At 35.2% G+C, this 14,727-nt stretch overlaps 1 long non-coding RNA gene across 2 annotated transcripts; it reads right to left on the reverse strand.

Moving 5' to 3' along the window:
- Positions 1 to 9,152: 9,152 nt before the first annotated feature.
- LOC141497391 (uncharacterized) lies at positions 9,153 to 11,916 on the reverse strand. Of its 2 annotated transcripts, none has more exons than XR_012471320.1 (3): positions 11,626 to 11,916; positions 10,784 to 10,882; positions 9,153 to 9,252 (listed from the first exon to the last, which is right to left on the reverse strand). It is a non-coding gene; the product is annotated as an uncharacterized LOC141497391 (long non-coding RNA). The 2 variants fall into 2 exon arrangements; XR_012471321.1 differs by having other exon boundaries at positions 10,784 to 10,978.
- Positions 11,917 to 14,727: the final 2,811 nt, after the last annotated feature.

The following is a 14,727-nucleotide window of genomic DNA, read 5'->3' on the forward strand; positions in this document are numbered from 1 at the left end:
ATTTTGGGATTGGTGCCATCTTTAGAGATAATAGGAACTTCCTAAAATAATTAGGAAGGGGGACTTATTTTTGATAATAGTTGATGGGACATAAAGTTTTGTTTATCTAATATGCTATTACTTCATGCTGATTAATCTCAATTTTCTTCAACTTCAGTAAGAAGTTTAAAATATTCACTCTGGAACAGAAAGAATTCCTGTACAGTGACTATCCACCATTTGGCTCTTTTGACTCATTTTGGAAAAGAAAGCAAAGGGGCAAGTTACCTGTATACATAAATATTGCCTGATTCATTGTACCAGATGAGCCCTGTAGTCTGGCGCCACTGTGATACAAATAATCTGAGATTTAAAAAAAAAATCTTTTAAATCTAAAGTTTTTCACGGACCATTTCACTTTATGATACTGAGTCATTAAGTGATCATAAATTGATTTAGCAAATACCAAATGGCACAATTTCCCAAAATACATTCTGCAAATGGAGCCTTAAACAGCCTTAAAATTGATGCCAGTAGAATACTTTGGGAGGAAGACCAATGTTAGCTGGGGATTTAGGGTAAAGCAGTTGACCTTTTTTTGGTACTACCTCCATTTACACTGCGTCACTATTGCCCAACCCAATTAATTTTGATTTCTTTGCCTTGGGAAAACTTATGAAAAAACCTGGTGCATATCTGGTTGCTATGGGGTTTGTTTTCTGTTTTTTTTTTTCAGCCTATCTTATTTTTGTTCTTAACTATTGGTGAGAGTTTGCTATAATATCTTTCAGATTTACTCATGTCTGCCAAGTGAGAATATTTCACTTTTTAATCTAATAATACTTGGATGAAAATCTGCAATCACCAACAAAAATAGTTAACTCTCTACAGCCTTGTTTTCACTTAATATAAACTGTGAAAATTAGCCATGATCTCCAGGATCAAATTAAGAAAGAGACAATACTGGATTTTAAAAGATAATGCGACAGGGGAGTAATGAAAATTCCAGAAGAAATTTAAATAATTCACTGCATCTGTACTATTTTCCTTCTACCTATAGTTGTTCTATATTGACTGATATTTTGATCTTTAAGATCATTCCACAGACCAAGGTGAAGGATGAGGCAAAAGCCACTTTATAGATGTGTTCTTTTATGAAAAGATATTATTGAAAATATTTTCTGACTTTGGATGTAGATGATTATAGGTTTTATTTAACTGATACCTATTCAAGGTATCAGATAGGATCCAAAGGTCATCATCATTTACCTTTCCCACTGCCCATGGATTGGTTTCTGGTTCTGCTCTTTGCTATATTTGTGCTCTCTTGACAAAAATTGTTTCCTAGAAAGAGCTCCATATCTCTGTTTCTGTCTCAGTCTCTTTTCTCTATATATCTCTTTGTCTTTCCTCTGTCTCTGCTTTTTCTGTCACTCTCTTTTCTCTCCCTCTCCTTCTTCCTCCCTCCTTCTCCCTCTTCCACCTCTGTCTCTCTCTCTGTCTCTGTCTCTCTCTCTCTCTCTTTGTGTCTTTGTGCATGTGTGTCTCTCTCTGTCTCTTCCTTTCTACCCCTCTCTATAATTATCATAGATAGATAAACCCCAGTCTAATCTGAAAGGTTCAATCTTAATTTCTTAACTTTTTTTTTTTTAGGTTTTTGCAAGGCAATGGGGTTAAGTGGCTTGCCCAAGGCCACAATAGCTAGGTAATTATTAAGTGTCTGAGACTGGATTTGAACCCAGGTACTCCTGACTCCAGGGCTGGTGCTTTATCCATTGTGCCACCTAGCCGCCCCGACTAAACTTCTAACACTACTCCAAAGAGGACACTTTTCCTCTTGACTGGGATCTCCCCTCTTCTCCTATAAAATGCATTTGTAGTCTCTAGGTTCTCCAGTCTCGTGCTTTCTAGAGAAAATGAAGATTGGAATAGGATTAGTCCTAGTTTTCATTGGCAGCAGTCTTGCTGAACAGATCAATGACTTCCTGAATGCTAATATCCTTTTCAGATTAATACTCCAAATGTATGAACTTGTCTTATCAGATAACTTAAACAAGCACCTTGTCTGCACGCTAATTGTTATTGAGGATTAATGTTGTTTATAAAATGAAATCAATACACACTCTATTGCTTATTAACTGAAACACTGGGGCTCTACTGTGTTTACTTTGCTTTCCAATTAGATTCTATTATTTTTTTCTATTAGCTTTTAACAAATAGCTATGGAAATAAACTTAATGGTTGTGAAACTGTTATCAGAGTCAATAGAGTGCCCTAATGGAAAATCTTGTATATTTAAATGTTAAAAAAATGATATGATGTTTAATCATTTGGAATTAGAAGATAAGTTTATTACTATACATCTGTGCCTTGTGGGGTTCTTTAAAAAAAGGAAGGGGAAAATAATCTCCCATCAAAGCTGAACAATAGAGAATCTTACAGGTCAAATGTCAACAGTCCCCATCTGGGTTCAGTCTAGAAGTATATGACTGAAATTTTTTTTACTTAAAAGTTTGGATTTGCTACCAAAGTGTATGAGACAAATTTGGGGACCAGAAACAACTTATTCAGGAAGTTGGAAACATGGAATTGTTTTGAATGATTAGAATGATCAATGATTCCTTATTTCTTGAATATCCAAATGGGGGGACTAAATTGTGAGGTTGGGGGGTAAGGGAGGCCTTGCTGGTGAGAATGATGCTTGTCAATTTGGCTTTTTGGGGGGAAGTAGTTTACCCAAGGAGTGTGAGCAAATTTTTTCAATGGGTCTTTTTACAGTAGTTTACCATTGTTGAACCATCTCCTCTAAGAGTGAAAGGTGTAAAAGGTGGATCCTGGACCAAAGGAAGGCTCTAGAACATTAGTCCTCCTATTAACAAATCTCTCCTTCCCAACTGCCCAGGTAACTAGCTAACAAGGGTTGGGTCTTCCTGATCTCTTTAAAATGGATTTTAGCAGAGTTTAGGTGGACTGGAATAACATCTGGCTTCATTCTGGAACTTGTATTGATCTTTACCAATTTCTTTTATAATTAGGAGGGTTTTTTTCCTGTTTATTTCAGTTTCATTGTTGACTCTTCTCAATCTTGAGGTTTATAAAGAAATGATAATCACAACAATAATAGTTTATATTATTGGCCAGTAGAGGTCATTGTGGTAGGCTCAGTACTTTGCTTCCCTTTCTCTTTATTTAGTGACTAGAAGAAAATAAAACAAGCAAAGATACAAAGAATCCTGGATTTCATTATATTCTAAAGTCAGAAGAAAAATATAAAACAGGTACATTTGAGAGCTTAAAAAAAAAGATAAAAGGTAATTTTGGATGCACTAGCATTATCAACTGAGAGGACCAGGTTTACTTTTTCTTTCCAGAAATAGGGTAGGTTGGGGCGGCTAGGTGGCACAGTGGATAAAGCACCGGCCCTGGAGTCAGGAGCACCTAGGTTCAAGTCAGGTCTCAGACACTTAATAATTATCTAGCTGCGTGGCCTTGGGCAAGCCATTTAACCCCATTTGTCTTGCAACGCCCCCCCCCCCCAAAAAAAAAGAAATAGGGTAGGTAGTGAAAGTTGACCAGTCTGCCTAGACAATGTAATTAGTCTAGATTAGGGTGTTCCACTCTAAACATCTTTAAAAAAACACCAAAAACCTGATCCTCAAAAATGCAAATTTCAAGTAGTGTTCATAAAATTTAAAAAAAACTCTTGCAATCTGTCCATTACTAAACCAACTAAATTTAGTGCAATCAAATATCCAAATTTTCCTCCAGAAAACACAAACTTACTTATCTAATCTTTATTGAAACACTCAAAAAATAAATATCTAGAAGGCAAGCTTTTAAATATCAAAGCAAACCTTAACAATTAATCTTGTCATCCATTGCTTCAGACAATAATGCAAAAGGAATAATAGAAGGTAGAGAACATTTGCCATTTTCTTGGAGAAGTCAGAATTCAGTCAGTCTGGTGGGCTCTCTTAATAAGCTTAATAAGAAAAAAGTTCAGGAAGTTAAGAGACTTCTAAAGTCTTTTGGGAGGAGTTATCTACCTCCCTCTGATGTAGTTTCCCTTTCAATTTTCCTCCTGTCCTTTAGAGAACTCTTACAAATAAATATACTCTGAAGTGGAGCCCTTCAGTATTGATCTTCTGGTAAAATTTCTTTTCAAACTCAAAGATATTTAGTGATTGATGACTCCTCTGAGGCTGCAGTCCAAACTAGTCAGAAGACTGTTACCTGTGTCTTTATTCATCAACAATTAAGGCAGCTAGGTGGTTCAGTGGATACAGTGCTGAGTGTGAAGTCAGGAAGATCTAAGTTCAGATTTGGCCTTAAACACTTACTAGCTGTGTGACACTGGGAAAGTCACTTAACTTCTTGTTTGCCTTAGTCCACTGGAGAAGGAGATTGCAAACCAATCCAGGGGCTTTGCCAAGAAAATCTCATGGAAAATATGATCCATGGGGTCATAACAACAAACTTTGAACTTGATAAGTAGTAGAAAGTTATCTAGCCTTGAAGCCAAGAGGAACTGGAATCAGGTCTGACTTCTAACTGGCAAATACTGGCTCTGTAACCCTGGGAAAAAGGAAACACTAGGTAATTCAGAATTCAAGGTAACTTTGTAAGACTAACTTGCAGATTAGATATTTATTTTCCTTAGTAGGTATTTTCTTGCTAAGGAATTCCCTCTGCTGATGAAATCACAGGTCTAGTCTCTACCTCATCTCTTAACAGATGTCAGTCACAGTATTAAACCCTGAGGATACAACAGAAAAACAAAAACAGTACCTGTTTTTTTAAAAACTTACATTCTAATGAGGGTAGACATTGTGTACTATACATAAATAGTTTTATGCAAGATAAATATGGAATAGAGGTAACCCTAGAAGGAAAGGCTCTGGCTCTGAAAAGACTGGGAAAGCCTTGCAGAAGATGGCATTCAAACAGTGTCTTGAAGGAAGTCAGAGATTCTAAGAGGCAATGAAAATGGAGATTTTAGGCATAATGGAAAGCTAGTTGGAAGGCAGAGAGATGGGCACTTGTTTACAATTAATAAAATTACCCCTCTAGCATTGAGGAACCCTTCATTTGGTCCTACAAAACTTGGGTTCTGTGCCACTCCCTGTTCTGTTTGAGAGGAGGCATGGCTTGAGTTGAATTCATTTTTCCTTTAATCCATTACCTCTGAATGTTAGTTTAGGTTATGGCTCATATCTGGGCATCTACAAAGTGTGGAGTTAAAATATATGAATGATATGAATAAGGTATGGGCCAAGCAATTTATTTATACCTTTCCAGAACCACAAAAATTTCATAAGAACACACTATCTAGTGTTTTATTTTTACACAGTGTTTTCCATAATTGTAATCAACAAGCATTAATCTTTTGGGAACCAAAGAAAAAAGTAAAAAAGAATTTACAGAAGAAAAAGTACATATCTGAATAGAGTCAATTTTCTTACAACACAAATAAAGGTAATTTTGGACTCCCAAGCACTATCATGTAAAAGGACCAGGTTTATTTTTCCTCCCATCTCTCCCATTATAAAGTGGGTAGTGTAATATCATCAGGAATGAAAAGGGTTTGGAATGTAGAGTTAGATAACTTTTATTTGGCTACTGTTTCACTTAACTTTCCTGAGACCCAGTTTCCTACTACTATTCCTATTCTGGAAAATAGACTAATCATCCTTTTTAGATTTTAAATCCTATGATTTTTATTTTTCTGAAGAAAAAACTGAAACTTGGGGAGGTTAAAGGTTTTTACCCAAGGTAACACAAGTATTAAGAAGCTGAAGTGAGATTTGAACCTTGACTTTGAAGGTCTTTTGAAGTGAAGTTCCTTGTACTTTTCACCCCAATATTCAGTCTCTAAAAAATAGTGCTAATTAGAAGCTACTTTCAGCAGTTTTCCCACAAAGGAATTCTCACCTTGGAGGCAAGGAGAAATCTTAAATCTGTTTTGTAAATTGGAGAATGGAGACCCAGCAGATTTGGAATTTTGGCTGAAAAACCCAGAATAAATTGGTGGCAGAAATGGATCTAAGCCAGGTATTCAGCTCTACAATTCCTACATTAGACCTTTGGTTCTGTAGTAGAAAGATCATATCAATTTCACCTATTTTGGATTATAGGCAGTGTTTTAATAAAAATGAAAAATATGAGGTTGGTGTTTTCACTTCAACAACATTTGAAGGGAGAGAAGGATAGAGGCAGAAGTAGTCAGTCCCTCACCCAGAGAACCCAGGTGAGGCCACCTATCTTAGGTAGATGGGTTGTAGTTTTTCTCTATTTCAGTTAAATTCAGTTCAGTTCAAGTGAATGACAATTTAAAAACTAACATGAATATCATACGAATTCCTCCCTTTTCTTGACAAAAGAAACAAACAAAAGCAAAACAACTAGAAGAATTTTAAATCACAAGAAATCTTGACTATGTTTTATAGGCATGGTCATCTCTGGGGTAGGAAAAGTTGAATGGGTAGTTCCAGCCCCTGTACACAGTTTGTGGATCTCTGAAAAGGGAGAGGCTTCTGGTTTGGAAACTCCCTTAAATGTCATTTTTTCCTGTCAATGTCAAAGTTTGGTGGAGTCATAATCTGTCATCTGTCAGTGGCTCCATTTAGTGAAGATGCTATCCTTGGTGGATTACAGGCTACTTATCATGGATCAGCCCTTGAAAATGAGGCCCTGTTTAATTTTCAAAGACCAAGAAAGTCAGTTTGGTTAATTAAAAATCTTCTCCATCACTTTTCAGGTGATCATGTTTAGAAAGATGTAATCTAGGAAAATGGAGGGCCTGGGTTTGAATTCTAACATCCCTACCTCCACCAGTCTGAATCCTTCTTCTTTCTCTTCCCTCTCCACCCCTCCCTTACTTTTCCCCATTATTTTTCTCCCTTTCCCTCCCCTCCCTTCCCCTCCTCTCCCATTTCTCTCTTCTCCCTTTCCTTTCCTCCTCCCCTCCTCTAGTTTGGTATATTGTTTTTGTTTTTTTTATTTTTTTGGACTGCTAGGTCACAGTATTGACTCATATTAAATCTGAAATCTACTAAAAGCCCTAGACTTTTTTTTTTTGAACAGGAAATTGCTGTCTAACTTTGTTACTCCTGTTTTGCACTGAGGTAAGTTGATGGTTCTGAACCTCAGTATAGAACTTGCCACTTATTCCTTTACTGAATTTCATCTTATTTGAATCTGCACATCCATGGGAACTCTGAAGTAGCTTTCAAACTATTAAGATTACATCAGCATAATAAAGCCAGAGTTAACACCTTACTGAGTCACACCTACTTAGCTGCCCCAAACAACCACTAAAAATTTATGTTTATAAAACAAAACCAAACTGATATTTTATTATATCTCTCCTGCAAAAAGGAAAGGGACATTAGTTTCCTTTTTTTTAGACTTGCTATTTTATTGCTTGGAAGATGGAATACTGAGATTTGGGGGGCAATCAAAATCAGTATGATATGTCAACATTCTCAGGTTACTGAGGTTGACTTTTGTAGAGGGGTGCCCTTCAGGAAGAAAATTAATTTGATATAATCCTTAAATGACCAGAAAGACAAGATATTTGTGTTTGGATGGTCAGTATTGGGATACCATGTTCAGTTTCTTATTTGAAAGATCTTCAGCTGAAAAAAAGACTGGGACAGCTGGATAAGGATTGACTAACCAGTCAGTTAGCCAAAGAGGGCCTAGTTGTTTGTTTTTAAGCAATCTATGACCCTTAAAGCTGCCCCTCAAGCCAAGTGATTATAAAATGAAGAAGAGTCAAACCCACATTTTCCTGAGTCAGGGTCTGACGTTTTCATCATTATACCATTGACCTACTTAATAGAATCCTAGGAATAAAAAAAATCCTTTTCATTTGCATTGGCTTTTCTTCCAGACTATCTGGCTGGCTCCCCAGAAGCACATCACAAGACAAACCAATACTGTTTAATGCAAATAGCATTTGTTTCTTAAGATTTTTCATCAAATACTGTTCTATTCATTTATGTATTAAATATTTTGTCACATCAAATAAAAATGGCTTTCAATAAAAAATTTCCTGAAGTACAACCTACTGGATGGAGAGCTGGTCTCAGAGTTTAAAAGACACATATTGTCTCTGTGATTTTGGGGAGCTCATCATTTAACCTTTTATCATCTATCTAAGCAACTCTAGGGAATTCCCTCTTCTAGGAGCTCCTAATGCAAATTCGGAACCTATCTCAGTAGATTAGGAACAACTTTTGTCATGTCAGATTTTGTTTTGTTTTTGCTAATTTGATGGATGTGACTTAATTCCTCAAGAAGGTTTCAATTGCACATCTTTTTGATTATTAGAGATCTGACATTTTGAAACAATTATCAACAATGTGTTTCCTCTTTTAAAAAAGTTTACTTCTGATCTTGACATTAAAATGAAACTGTATTGAAAGGTGGCCATATTTGTGTGGATATTTAATGCACCATGAGGTGATAGTTTTTCATGTTTCTGTCATTTTTCTCTTCCATTTATATATTACAGGCTGATTTCTATTAGGTTGGATACCAAGTAGTTAAAATAAATTATGTTGGAAGCCTTTTTTAATCAGATATTCCTTTGGATATTCTATTTTATTTGAAAATTAGAAACAATTAAAGTTATATTTCCTTATATGCCCAACAACAAGTATACTAATGCATTAATATTAAAAAATACATTTAACTGGAGTCAGTCAAGAATTGAATCTGATGTCAAAAGTTATTGCTTTTCAATTGTTTCCTACTCTTTGTGACCCCATTGAAGTTTTCTTGGCAAAGATACTGGAAGTGGTTTGTCATTTCATTTTCTGACTCTTTTTATAAATTAGGAAGTGAAGCAAACAGGGTAAAGTGACTTGCCCAGGGTCATATAACTAGTGTCTGAAGCTGGTTTTGAACTCAAGTCTTCTTGACTTCATGTTTGTTAATTTATTTACTGTGCCATATAGCTGCCCCTGACATCAGGATGACCTGAGTTCAAGTGAAACCTGAGTAATTTATTGGCTCTCTAATTTCTCCATCTACAAAATAGGAGTATAATAGCACCTATATCTCAGGATTGCTGTAAGGATAGAATGAGATAATGTTACTAAAGTACACATGTTAAAGAAGTTATCTAACTGCCAGTGATTGTTATTATTATTAACGACTGTGGTTGTTTGTGTTTATTCAGGTGATGGCGTCAAATTTACACAATTTCCAAGAAAGAGATCATATCCAGGGTACATCATCCAATGTTCATCAATAGGAGGTTTTGGCCTATGGGGAAAACCAAAATTAATCAGTTGTAATAATAACATTGTCCTTATGCCAGATAATGTATTGTCTGGTTTTTTTTAGACTGAAAAGCATTTTCATTCTACCAGATATTTTCAAGGTCTACTCTTTGACTTTTTTGATAGCTTTTCTGTGTCACTGAAAGCTATGTTGGTCTTTTTAGTCTAGTAGACCCTAATATAGGGTGGGGTGATGACTAAACCATAACCAAGTAAATGAGAAAAGTTAATTCCCCTTCAAAAAGGGGTTCCTTTACAAGCAGGGTGTGGTTCATTCCCTGAAAAAGCCCAGCTCAATAAACTTTAATTGCCCTTAATACTAATAAACTCAAGAGAAATTATGATTTTTTAGAAAGCCAAGAAAAAGAAAGCTCTGAGGGCATATTTCTATATGAACTTCTCCCCAGTATAATACCTCCTCTGTTTAACTCCATAGTTTGTGATTGCTGGGGACAAAAGTGGCAGCCCATTCATTCTTTCAGTGCAATTGTTCTCTAAACTACCCACAAACTTATTCAGACTGCCTTGAATTTAAAATTAGCTTCTAAAGAGTTCAGCTTAATTTGTTATGAAATTTTACAGTTTATCACCATATCAAAACTGGCATACAGGTAATAACATGTAAAAAAAAGCTACTCTTGTTTGTTTACTTGTTGGGCTGCTATCTTTCTTTTCATCAGTTTGTTCAGTTTAGACTAGAACAGCAAGTGTTCTTTAATGTTCCACTTATGGAATGGATCTTAAGTCATAATGGCTGGGGAGGGGATAGTAGGAGAGGGAGTAGGGTGGGGGTAGGGAAAGAAATAGCTGAAAATACTGTTTCTATGCCTGATTAGGAGGCCACAAAAGCTACTTTGGCCCTCCTGCTTAGACCTATACTTACGATTTATTACAAAACAATGACCCTAATAATTATTTTCCTTTTTTAGTTTTTATTTTTTAGGAGTCAAATTCCCTTATAAAATGTGGTGGGATGAACTTGTTCAGACTCACAAATCAGTCTCCCAGAATGTTTATTTTTATTATATGTGTTTTATTTTCCTTATTTGGTTCAGTTTTCTTGCCCAATGTTTTTGCCTTAATTTTTTGTCTTGTTTTCTTTTTTTCCCCCAAGACTGAAAAAAAAAGTTAAAAATTTCCTAACCCTCAATTTCTTCCTAATGGATGGAGAAACTAAAAAGGAAACACTGAGGGACTGGATGGGGAGGCTACACTGATTTAGTCAACATGATTAATTTTGAAAAATTGAGATCAGGAGTGGAGTGTTTGCCAGGGGTTAGCTGGAAAGCAGGTTCATGAAATGACATGCTTTAGTGATTAAAAACAACAGTAAATGCCCCATTACACAGTAGCCACTTTCATTATTGACTAGAAATGTCAGGGGTGGGGGAAGAAGTTTATTCAAGAATATGATTTTTTTTCCAACTCTATTATAAAGAAATTAATGCTTGGGGCAACTGGGATATTTTACATGTGGTTTGTACATAGAAAATGGTTAAATAAAAAAGACAGACCTGTCTGTAGGGCCAGACCAATAGGATGCAGCACAGTAAGGTTTTTCCTTATTTTTCCTGAGAAGGAGCTGGCCATGTTCACAGTAGCTGACCTGTGTTCTGAAGATGAGAGAAGGAATTCCAAGACTGTTTTGGCAAGGAGAGAGTCATTCCTTTGTTTCAAAAATATGCGACTCTCCAGAGTTCAGTAGAGTACTGTTTTCAACAAATATTAACCCAAATCAGTCAAACAATAAAGATTTATTAAGTACCTACTAGGTGCCAGATACTGTACTTGTCTTACGTTTTTCAAAGTTGTCTTTACTATGCAATATTGTACTAAAACATATCTGTTTTGACTTCAGTCTTTCAGAAGCAGGTCTGCTAGTTGTGAATCATGATTCTAGGATACTCTCAGGGGTCTGTGGGGGTATTTATTTATTTTTTTTTGTCATTGGATCCACTCCCCCCCAGCTGTTTGCCCTATTTAATGGGGCCAATGACCAGCCCATTTTACTAGTTGCATTTTGCTATTCATTATGAATATAGGGTTATTTATTTCAAGGGTAAAGCAAGAACAAATATCTGAATATTTTACTCAAAACTTTGGGGGCATCATGCCCTGTTTTTCACTTTGAGGTGAGGGAGGTGGGAGATGGATTAAACCCAGATCTTTGCTTATTGAAGGAAGGGATTTTCCTCCTCCTAACCAACATCAGTCAAGATGTTAGATATAAAAGCAGGTAATAGCCTATCTGGCAATTCAAGAGTTCATTGATTTGACAGCATTAATAGCATAATTGAGGGAGTACAGATACATACTCCAGGTGCCTGCCTGGAGTACACAGATGCGATATACTTACACAGATAAAGACGGGAGAAAACAAATTCAAGGGATTTTCCTGTTTTCGAGAAGAGGGCTGGCTATGGGGAAGAGCAGACTCTGAGAAACCAGCTGAGCAAGTTAAAAGAGATGCTGTGCCTGAGGGGAGAATTGACAAGACTTTATGGGTAAAAAAGAAAGGACTTCTAGGTTGTGCAAGTACCAGGAGTTGTGCGTTGGCCATATAACACATGGATCACACAGCTATCTCACTATCATTCTACTCTGTTTGATTTCATTCTTCCCATGAATGTTATATAAATATGTAGGAGAGTACTCTCCAAGTTTATAGGGGAAATGCTTTGTAGCTACAATTCTTTTAGTATATCATCATAGTCTATGCCATTGTTAAGAGTGAATGATGATCCAACAATGGAGAAGAATAAGTCAGGTAGGAAGAGAACCAGAGAAGTGTAATGAAAACTAAGGAAGGAGAGGGTATTTAGGAAGTTAAGGTGGCCAATAGAACCAAAAGTTTAAGGTTTTGGGTTCAAAGACTTGCCTCTGAAACTTATTTGCTGTGGGAAAATCACAGAACTTTTTTGGCACCCAGATTTCTCATCAGTAAAAAGGAGATAATAGTATATGTGATATTTCATACAGTTTCTGTGAGGACTTAATGGAGTAAGATATGTAAAATATTCGCTGTTCTTCAAATGTTATATAAATATCAGCTTTTGTGCTCTTTGGTTTTCCCTCTACCATCTAGCATAGTTAATAATGCATTGTAACAGATTAGGCAAAGACAATTCCATGTATGGCCTATGCAAGGTAACCACTTCTTTCCTTTGTTAATGGTTCATTTTTCTTATTTTATTCTCATCATATTCTAAGGCAATCAAGATGCATGTTCTGATGTAACTTATAAATTATTAAAATGGCAATTTTATCAATTCTCTAAAATATTACAATAATTTTTTATCATATATTGATAAATAAGAATATATTAAACAATAATGTATTATATATCATACAAAATTAGATATTTTTATAATAATATAACTAATAATAATTAATTAGTTCTGAGTCCACCCCAAAGGATTAAGTAGTATTTATTAAATAAAGTGGAGAGAACTCTTTTCCTATAGCTTTTAAAGTATAATCTATTGATAATTTTAATTTTTATATTACCTATATTTCCTCTCCCCTTTCTAGACAATCGTTCCCATTAACAAATTTTTAAAACATCCTAGTAAAACTACACTAGATATACAAAGAAAGTCTTATATAATCTGTGGTTTCCTATGTCCCTCTCCTCTGCAAATAAGGGAAAGTGGTGTCTTTTCATCTCTTATTTGAAGATGTTTGATCATTAAAGTTCGGAAGTTTTCAATTTCAGTTCTATTGTTGTTTTTCCATGTATATTTCTGTGGTCTTTGCATACACTGTTTTCTTGTTTCTGCTTACTTTACTTTTCATTATTTCATGTCTTCCTATACTTTACTGTATTCATCATATTCGTCATTTCTTAACAATGTAATCATTTCTGTATGCTCATATATGACATTTTTAGCCATTCCCCTGTCCATGGACATCTACTTTGCCTTTAGTTTTTGTTAAAAATTTTGGTGTAAATGGAGTCTTTCATTTTTTCATGAATCTCCTTGGGGTATATTCCCAGAACTGAAATTTGTAATCAAAGGATATGCATAGTTTAGTCACATTTGCACATTTGCAAAATTCTAATTGCTTTCCAAAATGATAGACAAATACACAGATCTGCTAACAATACATTGATGTACTTGTTTCTCCTAATACTAATACTCATTAATATTAATTATTGCTTACTTTTGCCACCATTAACATTTTGCCTGGTTTGAAGTCAAGCTTCAGAGTTGTTTCGATGTACATTTTTCTGGGACAATTCACAATTTGGAGCCTTCTTATATATGGTTATTAATAGTTTGAAGCTTTTCTTCTGAGAATTACTTTTTAATACCTTTGATCTTTTTATTTGATCTATTAGGAAATGATCTTTCTTCTTATATATTTCTAAATGCCTTAATAGCTGGAATATCCTCAGCACAAATCTTCGATAATCTATGATTACTCTTCTTACCCAACAATACTAATTTTTACCATGGAAAAGCTTTTTGATTTCACATAATCAAAACTATCTACATTATCTTTTGTAATCATTTCAATTCCTTGTTTGGTTAAGAATTCATCATTTCAGGGGAGGCTAGGTGGCGCAGTGGATAAAGCACCGGCCCTGGAGTCAGGAGTACCTGGGTCCAAATCCGGTCTCAGACACTTAATAATTACCTAGCTGTGTGGCCTTGGGCAAGCCACTTAACCTCATTTGCCTTACAAAAACCTAAAAAAAAAGAATTCATCATTTAATTAACTATAACTGTTAGATGGCTGATGGTTCTTGTTGATTTTACATGATATGGTTTTTAGCAGTCAGGCTAAAGATCTATTTTGAATTTGATATGATATAAGATGATGGTTGCAACCTAATTTCTGCCAGACTTAGATATTTTGAAGTCTGGAATTGCTATTTACTCTTAATACCTATTTTTTTTAATTGACTAAACACTAGTTACATGATAACTTTATTGTGTATTTAAATGGAATAGTAAGTTTGGTACATAAAAGAGGTACAGGGGCGGCTAGGTTGCGTAGTGGATAAAGCACCAGCCTTGGAGTCAGGAGTACCTGGGTTCAAATCCGGTCTCAGACACTTAATAATTACCTAGCTGTGTGGCCTTGGGCAAGCCACTTAACTCCATTTGCCTTGCAAAAACCTAAAAAAACCCCCCAACATAATAGAGGCACAATTTCAAGCGTAATTGTCTTTTTTTCCTATTCTGCTGTATTATAGAAATGATTATTTTATTTTTTAAGTTCAGAATAAAATAAATTTAAAAGTTAAAAGAAAATATCTAATTGAAAGAAAAGTATTCATAAATACTGGTTAAACTTCTAAGGTTTAAAAAAATTGAGGCAACCCCAGAAATGACTTACTTGGGTTGATCATTCTTTTCTATTGTTGTTCTTGGCTCATTTTTCTAAATTCATTTTTATTCTTAGTTCCAAGGCAATTTAAAGGTCTTGTTCTAATATTTCTACATATAAT

This window comes from Macrotis lagotis, chromosome X (genome assembly GCF_037893015.1).
Source record: "Macrotis lagotis isolate mMagLag1 chromosome X, bilby.v1.9.chrom.fasta, whole genome shotgun sequence".
NCBI lineage: Eukaryota > Metazoa > Chordata > Mammalia > Peramelemorphia > Peramelidae > Macrotis > Macrotis lagotis.